Source organism: Spermophilus citellus (genome assembly GCF_964194105.1).
Source record: "Spermophilus citellus genome assembly, chromosome: 5".
Taxonomy (NCBI): Eukaryota; Metazoa; Chordata; class Mammalia; order Rodentia; family Sciuridae; genus Spermophilus; species Spermophilus citellus.
In genome coordinates, this window is record NC_138186.1 from 87,840,402 (window position 1) to 87,857,441 (window position 17,040).

At 35.8% G+C, this 17,040-nt stretch overlaps 1 protein-coding gene across 2 annotated transcripts in view; it reads left to right on the plus strand.

Moving 5' to 3' along the window:
• MEI4 (meiotic double-stranded break formation protein 4) overlaps positions 1-17,040 on the plus strand; it is a gene marked incomplete at both ends in the record, with an annotated part of 132,496 nt that overhangs the window by 12,568 nt on the left and 102,888 nt on the right. The gene's annotated exons all lie outside the window — the stretch shown is intronic.

Consider the following 17,040-nt stretch of genomic DNA (forward strand, 5'->3'; position numbering starts at 1 on the left):
TTTAGAATACCAAATCTGTGATGGGAGTTATGGGTAATAAGTCCTAAGTTGTGGGAATTGCTATGGTAATGGGTCTTATTATAAACAGGGACATAATGACTCATCTCCTTGTCTTGTCCTCCAGTGGCATTTTCACATACCTGCTTCCACTATTTTTGTATCCCTGAAATCTTACCTAACACTTTCATATTCTATATTCAACCCAAATTCCCTTATTGCCAGTTTTTACTATTAATCTCAAGTAATTTTAATACCTTTATTCTAATGGAGATCTCAGCAGTTCTTTATTACAAAGACTGGAACCATCATTTTACTCTTTGCTTCTATGAGTTCAAAGCTTTTCTATACTACACATAAGTTATATCATGTAGTATTTACCCTTTAGGGACTGAAAGCTAGGGAAAGAATCGGGAGGCGCTGGTCAAAAGGTACCAGGTTTCAGTTAGATAGGATAAATTCTGGAGATCTATTCTACAGCCTAATGATTATAGCTAATAATATTATATCTGTAAAAATTGCTAAGCGAACAGGTCTTAAATGTTCTTTCCACATAAAAATGCTAAATATGTGAAGTAATGGGACATAGCAGTCATACCCTAACAAAGCTGGAAGAATGGAGGATACTGACATGGCCCTTTCCAGGGATACAGCTGACTCTAGATTTTTATATACTATTTAACTGTAATTGTGAGATTCGAAACCATGAATGACATTGGTGAGCAGGGATATTGGAACTCTGGCAGTTGAAATTGTCTGTGGGTGTGTTTTAGGCATGCTGGTGGATGGCTAGATTTGGAATTGAGCTCTTGGTGGGGATCTCAAGCTCCCTAATGTGGATAGTGAACAATCATAAAATGAAAACTAGCATTCATTCCAACTGCACTTTGTCTTTTATTAAGGTAGAGATAGTAGTAGACAGTTTCTTTCATCTTCAAAAGGCACTTTATAAAGCAAATCTTTTTCAAATTAGAAAGCAGTTGTATTTCTGCTCTTCCCTCTGTATTGTTTCTTTTATTATATAACTTATTGAACAAATTGTACTATACTTTTGAAATGGAACATGTAATGTTACTGCTATGATTTCTATGTTGTTCAATTTGTAGTAATATTCACAGCAAATGGTGAGTTAAAATGCCTCTTCAGAAAGGGGCAAGTATCATTTTTAATGGCAATACAATGGAACTTTCCAAAAGACCCTGTATCAGTTGATATGGACATGCTTTCTTTAGCACAATTTATGAGTAGACAATTAAGAAGATAGTTTGTATCTTTAAATAAACACAAACACCAAACTACCTAGTTTTTAGTTAAAATTATGCTAAAATTTGTGGCAGCATTGTCTTAATTTGTAAATTCTTATTTTAATACTGCTATCAAACAAATTTCCTAACAATTTTCAACTGTTAAATTTGTTTAAATAATTATGGAATTATACCTGTGTAGAACATGCTTTTTCCCCCCAACTAATGAGACATTTTTATATTCCTGGAAGATGTAGTATACCTTCAGTTTTATAGCATTAATATCATAGACTTAGATGTTTACCAGAAAATATCTAAGAAGTAAATTGAAGTGATGTGATTGTGGCATCAATTCTGACAACTGGAATGGATGAGAAAAGGGCAATACCTAAAACACCATTCTCGTTATATAATATGAATGAAAAGAACACCAGTGAAGGAAGAGGAGGAGGTACTTTCAGAGGAGAAATGGTTACTGAAGACAAATTCTGGAGGCAGAGTGCTAATTGGAAAGAGCATAGGTTTTAGAGTTAGATAAATTTGGTTTGAATCTCAGCTAAAGTCTTGGGGGCACATCAATTACTTATCATGATACTCCTCTGCTCTGTACAATGAGGGTGCTAGTGGTGAGGATAATGAAGAGAGTGGGGGAGTTTCATTGGGACTGCTTACCATGATACTTCCTTCATGTAGGCAAAAACAAACAATAGTTTCCTTCTCCCTGACTTTGACAGTCTTGTGGGAATTGCCATCTATCCCTTAGCATCAGAAGAACCTAAGAGTTGCTTTAGGAATTAGGAATTTAACTGTTTCATTCTATCTTGAAGAGACCTGTATCTAGCTGATTTGGCAGATTCTGTCAGTGGGCAAGGGAAAACAAATGTTTAAGGATGTTGTACACATTTTCTTCTTCTAGTAGTAAAATTGAACAGTGAGCATCATTGTCATATTTTGAATTCTAGTCTAGTAGCAAAAGAAGGAAGATTCTCAGTGTACTGTTATCAGTCTGGTGATCTGCTTCTCTTAGGAGTCAGTTGTCAGATAATTTTATAGGAATTCAGTTTTTATTCTGCTCAGTTATTTGAGGGTTACATCCATCACACTTGATTTTCATTCTCTATTACATTTCTGTTTGTTATAAAAAGTTCTAATCTGATTTTATTCTTTTGTTCAGATTTCTCAATCATATAATGTACACTGTTTTCCCCCTTCAGTAATAAGTCCTGTGATTTTTCTTGGGTCTAAAATATCATTTCTCCTTGACTGACTCAGGAACCCTATATAAAGTGTTGTCTACCACCCTTTTGTGTCTCTGTAATTTTTCCTAAGGTACAGTTAATATCATGTTTTAAATAGTGAATAGATTTCCATTGTCTGAGAGTGGCTTTCGTTCAAGGATCCACTGTGACCAGGATCTGTTTTCAGCCTCTGCATTCTTTCTGCTCCAGCTCTACCTTCTCAGAGCTATTATCTATGTTTTTGTTCATGTGCACTTATTTGGGCTCCTTCCTGGTATAAAAGAACTCCCTGAGAAAGCTCTGGGGTCTTTCACATTTGTGTAATATTTGGTCTGTCTGTCTTGTCCTTAGTTTGAGCTAATTTCTCTGTGCCCTCAAAACATGTCTCCTATACCTGTTTTTGACACTAAGGCATTTATGCTTTGTAGTAGAGTTAGGTGTTGGTTGCTTTTTTCTGAGTTTCTTGACAGTAGGAGGCCATGTCATATTTAAACTTTGAGGTTTTTGAGCTTTTATTCCAATACCTTTACATTGTGATGTGACGCACAACATGGATTTGATGAATTACATTGAATATAGTATAAACTTTGTGAAATCATCTATTCTTATGAGGCAGAAAAGTATTCGGTTTGGTTTATCTTCTACTTGAAAAATATGTGTGAATTTTATTTGTTAATTGTAGGATATTATACTGTTTCTTGGTCAATTTTACTTAATTTCCTAGACCAGTGATTTTCACAGTGACTGATAGATGACTTAACCATAATACTAAAGCTGTGCCATGCTAGTTTTAAAACTCATCCTTTCAAGTTAGGAAAACCAGAACTCCTGAGAATGAACTTTATTTTCAGGACCATCACATTAGTAAAAGTCACTGAAAATGAGTTCTGCTTGGTTAGCAATAAGGTGTCTGCAGAAAATCAACTTCAAGCTCTGCCTTTTACTCCTCACAAGAAAACATTTTAATCATAATTGACAATGTAATGATTGACTACTGAGTTCTCTTTGGATTTGCCTCCTTTTCAGAATTAAGACTCTTTTATTTTGTCCCCTAAACAAAGACTGCAGCCTCAAGCCTGTATCCCTAATATTCTTAGAGTTGTCATTTGTGGCTTTACTGGCAGATAGACTATACTTTAAACGAACATTAGCTATAGAAATGTGTTTATCTCCAGACTGCAGTATGTGGATCATTCTGGTCTTCAGAACAAGCCTGTAGTTAGTTCACATATATCTGTCATGTTGTGGTGTGTATCTTAAATGTCCCCCAAAGATTGTGTGTTGAAGGCTTGGTTTCTAGACAATGGCACTATTGGGAGATGGTGGAAGCTTTAGGAGGTAGGACCTAGCAGAAGGGAATTAGGTCAATGGACATATGCCCTTGAATGAGATAATGGGTTCCTTTCTTTCTTTTGCCTCTGGGTTGACATGAAGTAAGCAGCTTTGCTCCACTGTGTGTTCATTGCCATCATGTTATGCCTTGCCACAAGCCCAAAGCAATGGGACCTAGTAAGTATGGACTGAAACTTCTGTGAGCCAAAATAAATCTTTTCTGTTATAAATGGATTTATCTCAGGTCTTTTGTTATGAGAAGCTAACATACATATAATGAGCTGTTACCTCATCCTTCAAATATTTTATTTCATGGTGAAATGAAAGACATCTATTTTTTCAATTTAAATTTGGCCAATTATAGTATTTTTCTATTTTTGGATTGTCTGATAGTCTAAGGATGTTACCAGTGTTTTCAAATAGTTTTTTAAAATTTTAGAGAAAAGAGTAATTTATGTAATTCCCCAATTAAGTAATCTTTTCAACTCTGAGATTTCATAAAACTTTTGTTTTCATAATGTCATAATAGTCATTTAGCAGAAATTGCTAAACATCCACCTTATGCCTGGTATCATGTTCAGTGCTTAGAATGCACTAGTAAGTCAGATACATGCTTTGTATTTGGATTTTATGGTCAAAGGTAGAGAAGAAATGGTTACATGTAATAACAGATTCTTTGGGAGCACACTGAATGGGAATCTGATCTGATCTAGAAGGTCAGAAAAGGCCTTTAGGAAGAGCATCATTTAAGTCAGAATCTGAATATTGAACATTCAGGAGAGATGAGTTCTGAAGGCATGAGAATGTGTTCTAGACAGAAGTAAGAACACAAGGCCTGAGACAAACATGGATAGAGGAATATTTTTCAAACTTGGTTGCATGTTAGTTATCTGAAGAAATTAAGGAAAAGTCAAGTGCTGAGAGAAACAGTGGATACTTGGAAAACCACAATTAAGGCATTTTAAGTAGATGAGTGATACAATACAATTTGAGAACTGAGAAGACTGCTGAGCTGCAGCATGAGACAGATTGGCAAACGTGAGACTGGGTGAATGTGCAGAGCCCAGTTAAAAGCCATTGCAGTGAATAGCTTGGGTAAGAGTGGTGTCAGTTGGGATGGCAAGTAATGAGGAGAAAAAAGTTGGCAAAAGGAAAGGAGAAAAGGCTAATTAAGTAGAAGGGAGTCCTAGGAAAGTAATGTCATATAAACCAAGTGAAGAGACTGTTCTGAGTACGAGGAAATGCATGAGATGAAACATGAAATGTCATACAAGGTAGAAATGATCCATTGAATAAGTGGCTGGTTATCAGTTATTCCATGGCAACTTTAATGAGAGAAGTAAAAAATAATTTGTGTGTGTATGTGTGTGTCTCTCTTTAAACATGTGAAATAATTTGTTTGATAGAATATCATTGGGAAATACATTTGTGAACATCTGGTTAGGAAAAGTCTTGAAGAAGAGTAAGGCCTAAAGGAAGCATAGAACTTCAATAAGCAACGGTTTACACAATCTAGGAAGGGAAAAAATATCCTGAGGTTTGGGTGTAGTGTGTTCAGGGTAAAATATATGGTTGTCTTAATGAAGTTTATGATTTATTACTCTATTAAGGATTATGGGCAAGGGCTATGTATAGAATCCAGCATATAGGAGATACAGTATATAGGAGAGGAAAAAATATTACAGGCAGGAAAACCTGTAGCCTGTAGGAGAAGGATAGCAGTATTCTGAGCAAAATAAGAACATGGACTCAGATGCTATTAAGGAAAATTTTGGTTCCAAAGAGGTGCATTTTGAATCAAACAAAAATAATGCAATTTATTGACTAACTGTAGGCATCGAAGAAAAAGGAACTGCTCAAAGGGAACACAAGATTTAGAAAATAGATGGCTTAAAAAGAAAGAACATTTGATCTAAGAGTGATACATAGATGTGTGTGTATGTGTGTGTGTGCACGTGAACATGTTATTTAAGTCCTCCATTGTTTATAAGGTCTAAAAATATTCCACGTTTTGAGAGACAAATAGGATATATATTAAATGAGCCAACATTTTAACAGGTTTTTTTTTTGATACCTGCAAGACCTATTGTCAGACTTTTCTTGTAGTGAGTGATATCTCATATAAAAAAGAAAAGATTTCTAAGATGTGAGTGGTGATTTTGAGCCCTCCAGGGACAGTGAGAGTGAGGACAGAGTCCCTTCACCCAAGTTAACAGAATTTATTGGGATACCCAGCACCCTGTGCAAATAACAGGTAAGTATATCAAGACTCTGAAGGTACTTATAGGGTTACTAGTGTGCATGCTAGCTTTTATTATAATCTTCAGCACTTGGGAGAAACACCGTCATTAGTCACCAGAATGGAAGATTAAGAGGATTTTATGAATGTTTGGTGTGTCCTAGGACTGCAAGATTATTTCTTTGGAGAAGCCTAAGTTATTTGGAGATGTACACTTAGCAGTTACCTGGGGATAGTCTGGACTTCTACTGATTCCAAAATGAATAAGTAAGGAGCATAGGAATATAGTATTATCCACTATGCTCATATTTTAAGCATAACTGGCAAAACATAGTGATAATTACTATTGTCTGAAATTTTGTGGGTTTTTCCTCCCTCTAATAGAAAGCAATTTTCTTGATATGAGTGATTTGTCAGTATGGTTTTATAAAAAAACATTTGTTTCTAGTCCTGCACAGTGAATGTTTTGATAGCTTTTAAACAAGGCCTGCATTTCATGGACTAGTTTCAATATGTCAGGTGTAAAAAATAAAATAAAACCGTGAAGGTAGAATCCATAAACCATGAGCCTGTGTATGGCAGGCTATAAAAAATGTGTGGTTCAAGTAAGGGTTTATCTCTAGGGACACAGTTCATATTTGGGGCATCCTAAAGTTTCCTGATTGAGACCAACATGTTTGATACAGATAACATCAGTTAGACAAAAATATGCTTAGTTTCACATGAGGTAAATCAATGGCCTTATAGAGGCAAAAACCTACAATTGTGGATTTACAAGTTGCATTTTACCATTTGGATGTAATTTATAGGGTGGAATTGAAAGGTGAAGGAATTGGAAGGTGAATTAAAACTGGAGACTTCTTGTTGTACATATTCAGTTGTGATATAGTAAACATGCAATTTAGGTGGATGTTTGTAGATTGAAAGATTTCAGGCAACTGAAAGGCAATTAAAATGTTTGCAATATTTATGAATACTGAATACAATATTGAGGATCTTCTAAAATAGCCAAAATCAACAAGTACTTAAATATATCATATTTATTCAGTAGTGCTTAACTTTCAAGCCTGGAAAAAAAGAACAAGTCTATTTACAGTCCATTAGAAACTATGGCTTGGTTAGAAAGGGAAGCGCTCCTAAAATAGTCATATATAAAAATAATTACAAGATGCATTACAGTTTGCCTTGTTATATTTATTCCTTTTTATCCATTAATTGATTAATTGATTCCTTATTCAACAAAAATTCTTGGACTTCTGGAAGTCTAGTGGTGAACAAGATAATATAATAGAATTTATATTTCTATGAAGGAGACAAATAAAGGCAAGACAATTCTGAGCATGTTAAAAGCTGTGAAGGCAATAAAACAGATTGAAGTGTGGAGTATTTGTGGATGGGAACAGGGCTACAAACAGACTGTTTGGTCAGTGATCCTACAGTCCTCCTGGTGGTGCTGAGGTCAGAATGCCCAGAGAACAGAAACAGATCAGCATGGCTGTAGAGCAGAAGCAGTTAGAATAGTGGGGTAAAGGTGAGGCCAGGGAGAGGCCAGAGCACAGCTTATGCAGGGCTTGTTCTAATGGGTAGAACTCTTGGTACAATAGGACTGGAAAAAAAGAACATTTTTTATTTTTTTAAATAGGAAACATTTAGTAGGAGTTTTAAACTTCTTGCTCTGGATTCTCCATGGAATGGATTTCTAGTGGGAGTGGAAACAGTAGGAAACTGCTCTGTAGGATTCTGAGAATGTGGTTTATAAAGGAAGTGTTTTAATCAGCTTTTTCATCCCTATGACCCAAAGACCTGAGAAGAACAATTTTAGAGGAGGTAAAGTTTATTTGAACTTAAGGTTTTAGAGATCTCAGTCCACAGATTGCCAACTTTATTGCTCTGGGTCCAAAGTGAGGCAGAACATTAAGATGAAAGGGTGTGGCAGAGGAAAGCAGCTCAGAACATGGCACCTGGAAGCAGAGAGAGTGTGCCACACATCAGGGACAAAATATAAACCTGAAAGGTACACCCAGTTACCTACTTCCTTTAACCACACCCTACCTGCCTATAATTACCACCCAGTTAATCCTTGTCAGTGGATCAATCTACTGATTAGGTTATATCTCTCAGTATAATTTCCTCTCTGAACATTCTTACATTTTCTTAACCTGTTGGCTTTTGGGTGGCATCTCATATCTAAACAATAACAGGCAGTGATGATGACTCAGGATAAGGTGGGATAGAACAGTTAAAATATAAAAGGGTCTACTCTTGCCAAATAGAAAATTAAGTACAAAGTTATCCCTGAAAAGGAAGTGGAGCTGCAATTGAACCTTGAACGATGAAACAGGAATTAACATGAACACATACAGAAGAAAAAGGACATTCCAAGAGTCATGGAGGCGAGAGTTGAGATGGAACCAATAGGGCACAGCCTATTTCTCTGCTGTCCAAATAATTGAAAAATAAACATAATTCAATATAAGCAAGTGGTTGCCCTGCTGGAATCATCTGGGAGTTTAAAAAACACTGCTACCTGGGTCCCATGCTTAGAAATTCTGATGTATTTGGTATAGAATATGGGTTGTATTGGATTTTTTAAAAAAACCTAAAGTCGCTGTAATGTGCAAGAAAGCTTGAAAATTAGAGAAGTAATATACTTCAATATAAATTTTTTTTTTAATTTAGGGATATCAAATCTAGCAAGGTACCGATGAAACAGGCTGAGTACATGAGATTGGAGTAGAACGAAGCAGTGCTTTTCAGACTTTCTCAGTTATCCACTTACTTTTTACTCAGTACCTGTAGGGGGTAGAGTCAGTATAGAGAATATAGAGAGATAAGATAATAATACCCTGAAATGTTATGTAAAATGCAAGTTCCAGGAAACTTCCCCTAAAAATACTAAATGCCCATGCATAGGAATTCTTAACTAAGTTAAAGGAAACTCTGTGCTGGGTGAATGAGCTCAGTGAACATCATTTTTGATAGAGAATGAAGAGGACACATATGGTAGGAAAGAATGTTAAACTCATTTATTACCTAATTCAGGAAGCTCAGGGGACCAAATCACCTTACAGATAACATTCCAGGAGTATATATATAAGGAATTGGAATCCTGTGGCCAACGCTGAGGTCACAGCAATAGCTTCAGTGATTGGTAGAAAACAAAGTCAGGCAAATTCTCTTCGAAAGAAGTTTGGTCAAGGACAGATTAGAGATTTGTGGAATCTCATCTGATAAGGTGGGTGCTAGATTGAAGAGTGCTGTGCAGTTTGGCATTCACAATACTGGGGGTGGGCAACATAGGATCCTACAATCTAGTCTGAACAAAATCACATTATGAATTATAACCAACAAGACTTTATGGTTTAGAGAAAAATATTAGTGTGCAGAGGACAGAAGATGTTTGGGTTATTTTCTCTTATAAAATAAGACTTATAAAAGTCTTTTTGAAAAAAGTGCTTATCTTGAAGGATGGTTACTATTTAGAGAATTATGAATATGAGGGTATTTAAGACAAGAAGGAACAGTATGAGGCATAGATAGATACAGAAACATACTGGAAAATAGTCTAATCTGACTGTAGCATACAGGGAATGAGGAATAAGATGAATAAGTAGGGTGGAGCTTATTAAGAAGAGATGTGAGTGCCAGTGTAAAACATGTTTTATTCTGTTGACAGTAAACCATCTTTGTTGATTTTTCAACAGGAAAATAGAAGGACAACTTAACATTTGTTGAGTGTTATACTACACATGTATCAGGCAGTGTGTTTTACATTATATGAAGGTAAGCTTACTTAGAGTGATTTGACGGGAGACAGGAACATCACTGTCATAGTCCAGGTCTTCACATGTAATTACTTTGACATTTGAATAAAAGAGATTATATCAAAAAGGTTTGTATTCATTGGATAAATATCATTATACTCTTACTCAGCATCTGGAATATGGCAGCAAACCAGGAAGTATCCTGGAGCACACATTCTTGAGGGCAAGGATAGAATCTATCAGTAGGAGATGATAAGTGATACTTATTTAAAACAGGGTGATGTGTCAAATGCTGAGCTGGTGTTTGCTTTAAATGGGGTGGTCAGGGAAGGCATTTCTACAGAAGGGACACATAAAGTCATACTTGAATGTCAAAAAGAACCAGTCTTGAGAAAATTGTGAATGAGGGTAGAAGAATATTACATACAGAATGTTTCATGCAGAGGAAGGCCCTGAAATAGGAACCAACTTGGTGATTCCAGGGAGCAGAAGGGCAAGGGGGGATCAGTATTATTTTCCAATATATGAAGGTCAAGGACAAAGAGAAAGTCAATTTTCAAGTTTGAAACCTTGGAGACAGGAGGATAGTAGCATTGTTACTAAGAACTTGTATCAAGTCTAAGTGAAGATAATGATCTCTTTTAGACACATGAAGTTTTAAGTGCTAAGACCAAGCTTAGTTGACATACTAGCCTGCAAAGAAACCTAGTGATTTGAGCTTGAGAGTGGGTTGGGACTGGAGATTCATATTTGAGAGTCATTAGCCAAAAGGAATTTTTTTAGCTTGAAAAAGATGGGGGTATCTATGAAGCTGTAATGGGGAAAGAAAGCTGTAGGTGTAACATTGAGGAAGGCTGTAAGATGACTTAGGAGAGAAAGAAACAACCAGAAAGTCCAGAGTGTGAAGTCCTGAGTCCAGAGTGTTGCCAAGTAATCTAGAACCAAGTTAGCCCACAAATACCCTATGTCTTTTGTGAACTTTGTTCAGCGAAGACAATTCAGTGAAAACAAATCATTCCATTACTTTATATTTTCCTGCATTTTATATTGCCTCTTTTGTGATATTATATTGGTGGTGCAGATTACTAGAATGGAATTAAACGTGTTGAAGCCCTTTCTTTTTCAGAATTTTTCAAATATGCTTTCCAATATACTGACGTATACTCTTCTAGAGAAAGGCCAAACAGTTGCTTTCAATTGAAACACTGTCAGATTAGATGAATTATACAGTTAAAATAGTATTTCCTGTTTGACCACCAGGTGGCGGAAACAATACTTTTAAAATTTTTCAGTCCATCAGTATATGTGAGTGATTATTAAAACTGGGAAATCATGGTTGGTAGTGAGAAATTATATATTTCCTATGATGACATTTGAGTGCATTTCAAAAAATATATGTTTTTTTTCAACAAGTGTTCAAATCACCAAGTACATAAGAGGGCAGACATTAAGCAATAGAAACCACCCACATAAATAAACTGCCTTCAAAATCTCTCTTTTTCAATCAGAAATCACTAATACATCCAGCACAGGTTTTTGGGTATAGCAACTGAAGTATGTATGAGGTACAAGATAGCCTAAATGGAGAGTGGTTTTCTTTGCTTGGTGACAACAGGGAAGGTTTCATAAAGGATTTGAAGCAGAACTTGAAGAATCAGTATGTGTCTGGGTTATAGTATAAGGATTCACCAGGGGAAAAAATTGTGTAAATGCACGGTTATGTGAAATAGTATAGCATGTTTTGGCGACCTAATAACATTGCACATAAATAAGGGTAAGGACAGATGTAAGGCTGGAAAAGAGTATTGGGGAAGCATACAGTAAAAGGTTTTGTTAGCCAAACTGAGGAACTTGGAGGACTCTTTCCTGTAAGGCAAGGGAAGCCTCTGGATATTTTAAGGATAGAAATTCTGTGATCACAGGAGTGTTTTAGAAGAATGTGGCTCATAGGAGGACACAACTAGAGGCAGGTAGATAAGATAGGAAGGGTAGTGCATTAAGCAGTTCAAGAGATGGTGGTGTCAACTAAAGTGGGGAAGGGGCTATGGAAAGACAGATTATGATGATTGATTTTACATGTCAACTTGACAGGTCCATGAGATGTCCAAGTATTTGGTCAGATATCATTCTGTGTGCTGTGTGTTTTTGAATGGGATTGCTTGAATTGGTAGACTGGGTGAAGTGGATTGTGTTGGCCTCCATAATGTGAGTTGACCTCATCTAATCATTGAAGGCCTGAATAGAACAAAATGTTAAGTCTTCTTCAAGTATGGGGCAACTGCTTCTTCCTTCCTTGAAGTAAGATGTGGGTCTTCTCCTGTCTTCGTATTCAGTAGAAATATTGATTCTTCTTTGGTCTTAAGCCTACTGGTTTTTGGATTGGAATTTATAGCAGTGGTATTCCTGGGTCTCCATCTTGCCTTTGCAGGTTTTAGGATTTCTCTGTTTCTGCTTTTGGGGAGAATCATGACCAATGTGTGTGTAGAATGTATAATCATTGTAACATGTTGTTTCATTGTATGTGGACTATAGAAGGGAGAAAGAGGCCAAAGATAATCCATCATCCTGGACTGCTAACAGGAGAGATAGTTATGATAATAGCTGAATAGGCCATATTTGGGACAAACATGAATTGTGTATTTGTGTGTACAATGCATGAAGATGATTTGTTCACTTTCATAAAGTTAATGGGACTTGCAAGGAATACACTTAGATCTGTAGGTTTATTTTTATGGGTGAGGTATGGAGTATAGACATGAGAAAAGACATCAAGAATTGATGTGGCTGCAAGTATTTTTGAGGGCAGCAAAAAATATATTTGCTGTTGATTCAGGGTTGGGCATTTTTAGGATAGGGTGTGTGATAAGAGGGCACGGTCAGCTTTTTCATTACTGCAACAAAAAGACCTGACAAGATCAATTAGAGGAGGAAAAGTTTATTTTTGGGGTGGGGGGGGGGTCACAGTTTCAGAGGTCTTAGTCCACAGACAGCCTCCTTCATTCCTTTGGGCCTGAGGTGAGGCAGAACATCATGGAGGAAGAGTGTGGTTGAGGAAAGCTGAGGTGGACAAGGTCACCACAAAGCAGGGTTAAGAGGAGACAACATTCACCATATACAAAATTTATATCCCAAAGTCATGCTCTCAATGTCCCATCCCGTCCAGCCATACCCTACCAGCCTTTAGTTACCACACAGTTAATCTCTGTCAGGGGATTAATTCACTAATTGGGTTAAGACTCTCACAACCCAATCATTTCACCTCTAAACCTTCTTGCATTGTTTCATACATGAGCTTTTGGGTGACTCCTAATATCTAAACCATAACAGGCACCAACTCTATTGTTTGAGTGTATTTGAGATCTACTCTGAAACAGTAAATGGGTTTAGGAGAGAATTTAAAAACTGAAAGAAAATGGGAGAGTTAAGGATTTAGGAAAAGGAAATAGAAAGTCTAGGGTATCCAGTATGTGAGAGGGACATTGACAGTTGTAGACAGAATCTGCAAGTTTTGTTTGTTACAGCTTTTAAATAATAACTTATTTCATGGATTTGCATAAGATTTCATAATTTAATGTAGATTTATGATCTCTATAATTATTTAGTAACAGATGATATTTATTGAGAACTTAATGTATGTCAGACTGCTTGATCTGTGTGTGTGCGTGCTGTGTCTATTAAATCTAGTGGCAGATAGGTAGGTCATACGCACTAAGTTGGAAGCTGTTGCATCTCTCAAGCACTTCAGCTCAATAATAAGTTAAGAGAAAAGGCTCATTTGACTTCTGTTTCACCTGAGTCCCTCTTAGAAAAAAATAGGAATTACAGACAAACACATGGCTTCATTTTCTTTTCTGTCCTTGGTTATGAAGCTTTGTTAGTCATGCTTTGAGATAGGCGTTGAAAATACAAACTGAAGCAAATGAGTAGAATGAAAAACTCAAGGGACTGAGGTATATTGTCTGTTTCCATGCCAAGCATTACTTAAATAAGGTGGACATTTTAAATTTTGTTTTATGAATAAGTATCTTATTTATGACTATTGTCAGAGATTGTAACCGTTAATAGTATCACTGAAAATGTTTTCTACTAAGAAAACTATTTCTCTTTTTCATGTTGTAAAGTATTATATACTATAGTTACATTTGCCCACTATTACTGAGTGATTTACAATAGTGCATGCTTTAGTTTCTAATGTAAATACTGTTTGTAGCCATCATTCATCCACATTGAGAACAGATAGAAGAAGTAAATTGGTTATTGGTTACAAGAGGTAATTGATGTCATGAAAAAAAAAAACATGTTATTGGCTTTTTGTTAGCTATTTTTGTGAAATATTTTAAATATTATAATAGTCATATTCTTTTCTCATCTACCTACCTGTTTATCTAATCTCTCTAAGCTATCACTTTCTCTTTAGAGAGCTGTTTGTCTCTCATGAAAGAAGTGATCGCTGTGGTTTGGTGTAAGTTGCAAAGAACTTGATCTTGGTTCATAATAAATATTCAGCATGACAGAAAATCTGTTACAACCAACAGAAAGTTATAATATTAGGCATTTCTCTTGATAGGGTTTCTTCTACAGTCAATAAAATTGGTGGGTGAAAGGACCACAAGGATGACAAGAGACATAACTTAGGCCCCAGGAGCTCATAAACAAGTAGATAACACATAGAAATAATTAAACACTTCAGTGGAAATGTACTGAGATGGTATAAAAGCACATAGGGTATCTTTTCCATGGTTCAAAGGTGGTTGGACTTGAACTGATGATATTGATTTTACCTACTCACTATGTGGCTTTTCTCAGGTCTCTTAACCTACGTTTCCTTTTCAGTAAGTCAGGAATTGAAAAAACATCTTCCAGGATTGTTGTGACCATAAATTGAACTGCTTTATGAAACTGCTTTGTAAAATGAAATAATGAACATAAGATTCTTTCATTTAATTTGATATTTTGACTTCAATATGTATTAGGTAAAACTTCAGTGTGATCATCTTTTGTGGAGTTGATGCATTTATTTAGGACACTGAGGGAAGATTGCTCTCAGTATGTTTTTCATCTCCAACATATGCCCTCATGACACTTTTTTTTTGAGATTATGGAAATGATCAAGCAGCCAAGAAGAAGAATGTTCAGTTTGGTGTATTCCTGTCCCCATTGTACACACATGGGTTGAACTACTCCCTTCAAATTTGTACCTGGCTTACATGAAAGATATGAAATGGAGTGGTTTTGGCTAGCCCGTGAGGAATGAAAAGCAGAAACCACAAAACAGCTTCTGGCCTATTAATTGGTAGAATTAATTTTATGAGTCTTCCTTGAAATCATCACCTTTAAAATTCAGCTTGTCTTGATGGAAATTAGAATAGGTTAATGAAATTGTTCACTTTCTCTTTGGAGAGCTGTTTGACTCTCATGAAAGAAGTATAATTCACCTGAATAATTACTATTGCCCCACTGCCCCTTTGTTTTTAATGTATGTCTTGAGAAGTCATTTCAAGTGTTTATCCTTATTTGCTTAAAATGATCAGACTGTCTGGCTCTTTTAGTATACCCACATGCATTTAAACACTTTCCAGTAGATCATTGTTCTGGATATCATCACATGTTTGAACTCTGTATTAGCTCCCTAAGCTTGGAATATAGATATTGTAGTGATGATCAGCAAGCACATATCTGCACATTTGTAGTGATTATAGTAGGTATCTATTAAGTGATTGAATTCTATTATTATCCCATCTGCTGCTGATTTTATTGAAGGACAAAGAGCAACAATTTAGATAGATTTACAAATATATGGTATAGAAGGTAGATGATGCCATTTTTCTTCTTCTTCTTCTTTCTCTTCCCTGTTAAACTATTGTCTACCTGTCTCCTGCTTCAGGGAGCCATGGCTACTAGGTAAGATCTTCTTTAACTTCCTGAATGCCAGGTAGCTTTCCAATCCATGTACATTTTCACCCTTCTTTTTCAGCCTCAGATGAAAAAATATACTTCCAAATTATTGAGCCCATCCCATTCACTGGAGCCCTGGGCTTGTCTCCACCTTCTCCAGCCCATGTCCCACCTGCCATTTTTATTTTCCCTCATATCTCCAAACTCTCACTCTCCATTATTTTTTTTCTTTTTCATCTATGATTGTTCAAGTTTCTTCCAACTTGAGCAATGCTTGTTTGATGTTACTATTTTATGCTCTCCTGATACAAATCCTCAGAAGAGTTGGCTGCTCTTTCACCTACTTTCTTTCCATTCACTCTTCAAGTCCACTGCTCTCCATCCTCTGTTTGCCACCCTGACTGACTGACCAAAGTTTACTACAGATAAAGCTGCTATGGATAAGATCATTGATGGTTTTCTGCTTTGAATTCCAACAGATGTTTTTTCAACACTTTGTAGTTGGACTTCTTTTCTTCTTGTCATTCTCATTAATATTGTTTTCTTGACTTTCATGATGTATTCTTATGTATTCTTCTTATACCTTTTTAATTGTTTATTCTCTGTCTCTTTAATGACTGTTCTTTCTCCACTGAGTTCTGAAATATTCATACTCTTCAGCATCCTTCTTTGATCTTGTTTTCCTAACTTCTCATATGAAACCTGAGTGAATATCAAATCTAGGTATTCACTAGATTTGATTATTGAAAATCATGCCATTTCACTTTCCAGACTTAGACCTTTTATACTTCATTCCTGATCCTCCTTATATTGCTGACTGAACTATTTCTTGTGCATGGTTTCATAGGTATATGTGTGTGCTTTAGAATGTTCAATGAGAATTTTCAGTTGGTTTCAGTTGAGTTTGTACATGTTACTGATAATCACTTAAAATTATAACCAATACCATTTTACATAATTTGTATTTATGATGGTTTGTCTCTTTAAGAATGACCTAAATTTATTGTGCTTAGTTTTAACTGCATATATACACACATATATAGATATAGATATTATTGGTATTTTTTTAATTTGGATGTGTGTATATGTGTATGTGTATAAATTTTCCAAAGGAATCTTACACAATTCAAGTTTGAAATTTACTCTATACCCTACAGGATAAGTTCTGAGGTTCTTAATATGTCATAAATGATCTCATGTTATTTGGCCTCTACATATTTCTATATCTTAATGTTGTACATTCTGTAGAAGTAACATCAAAATATGTAGGAGTCCTGATATAAACACTGTGTACAATACCGTGTTTTCCTTTGTTAAATCTGTGTTTTTGT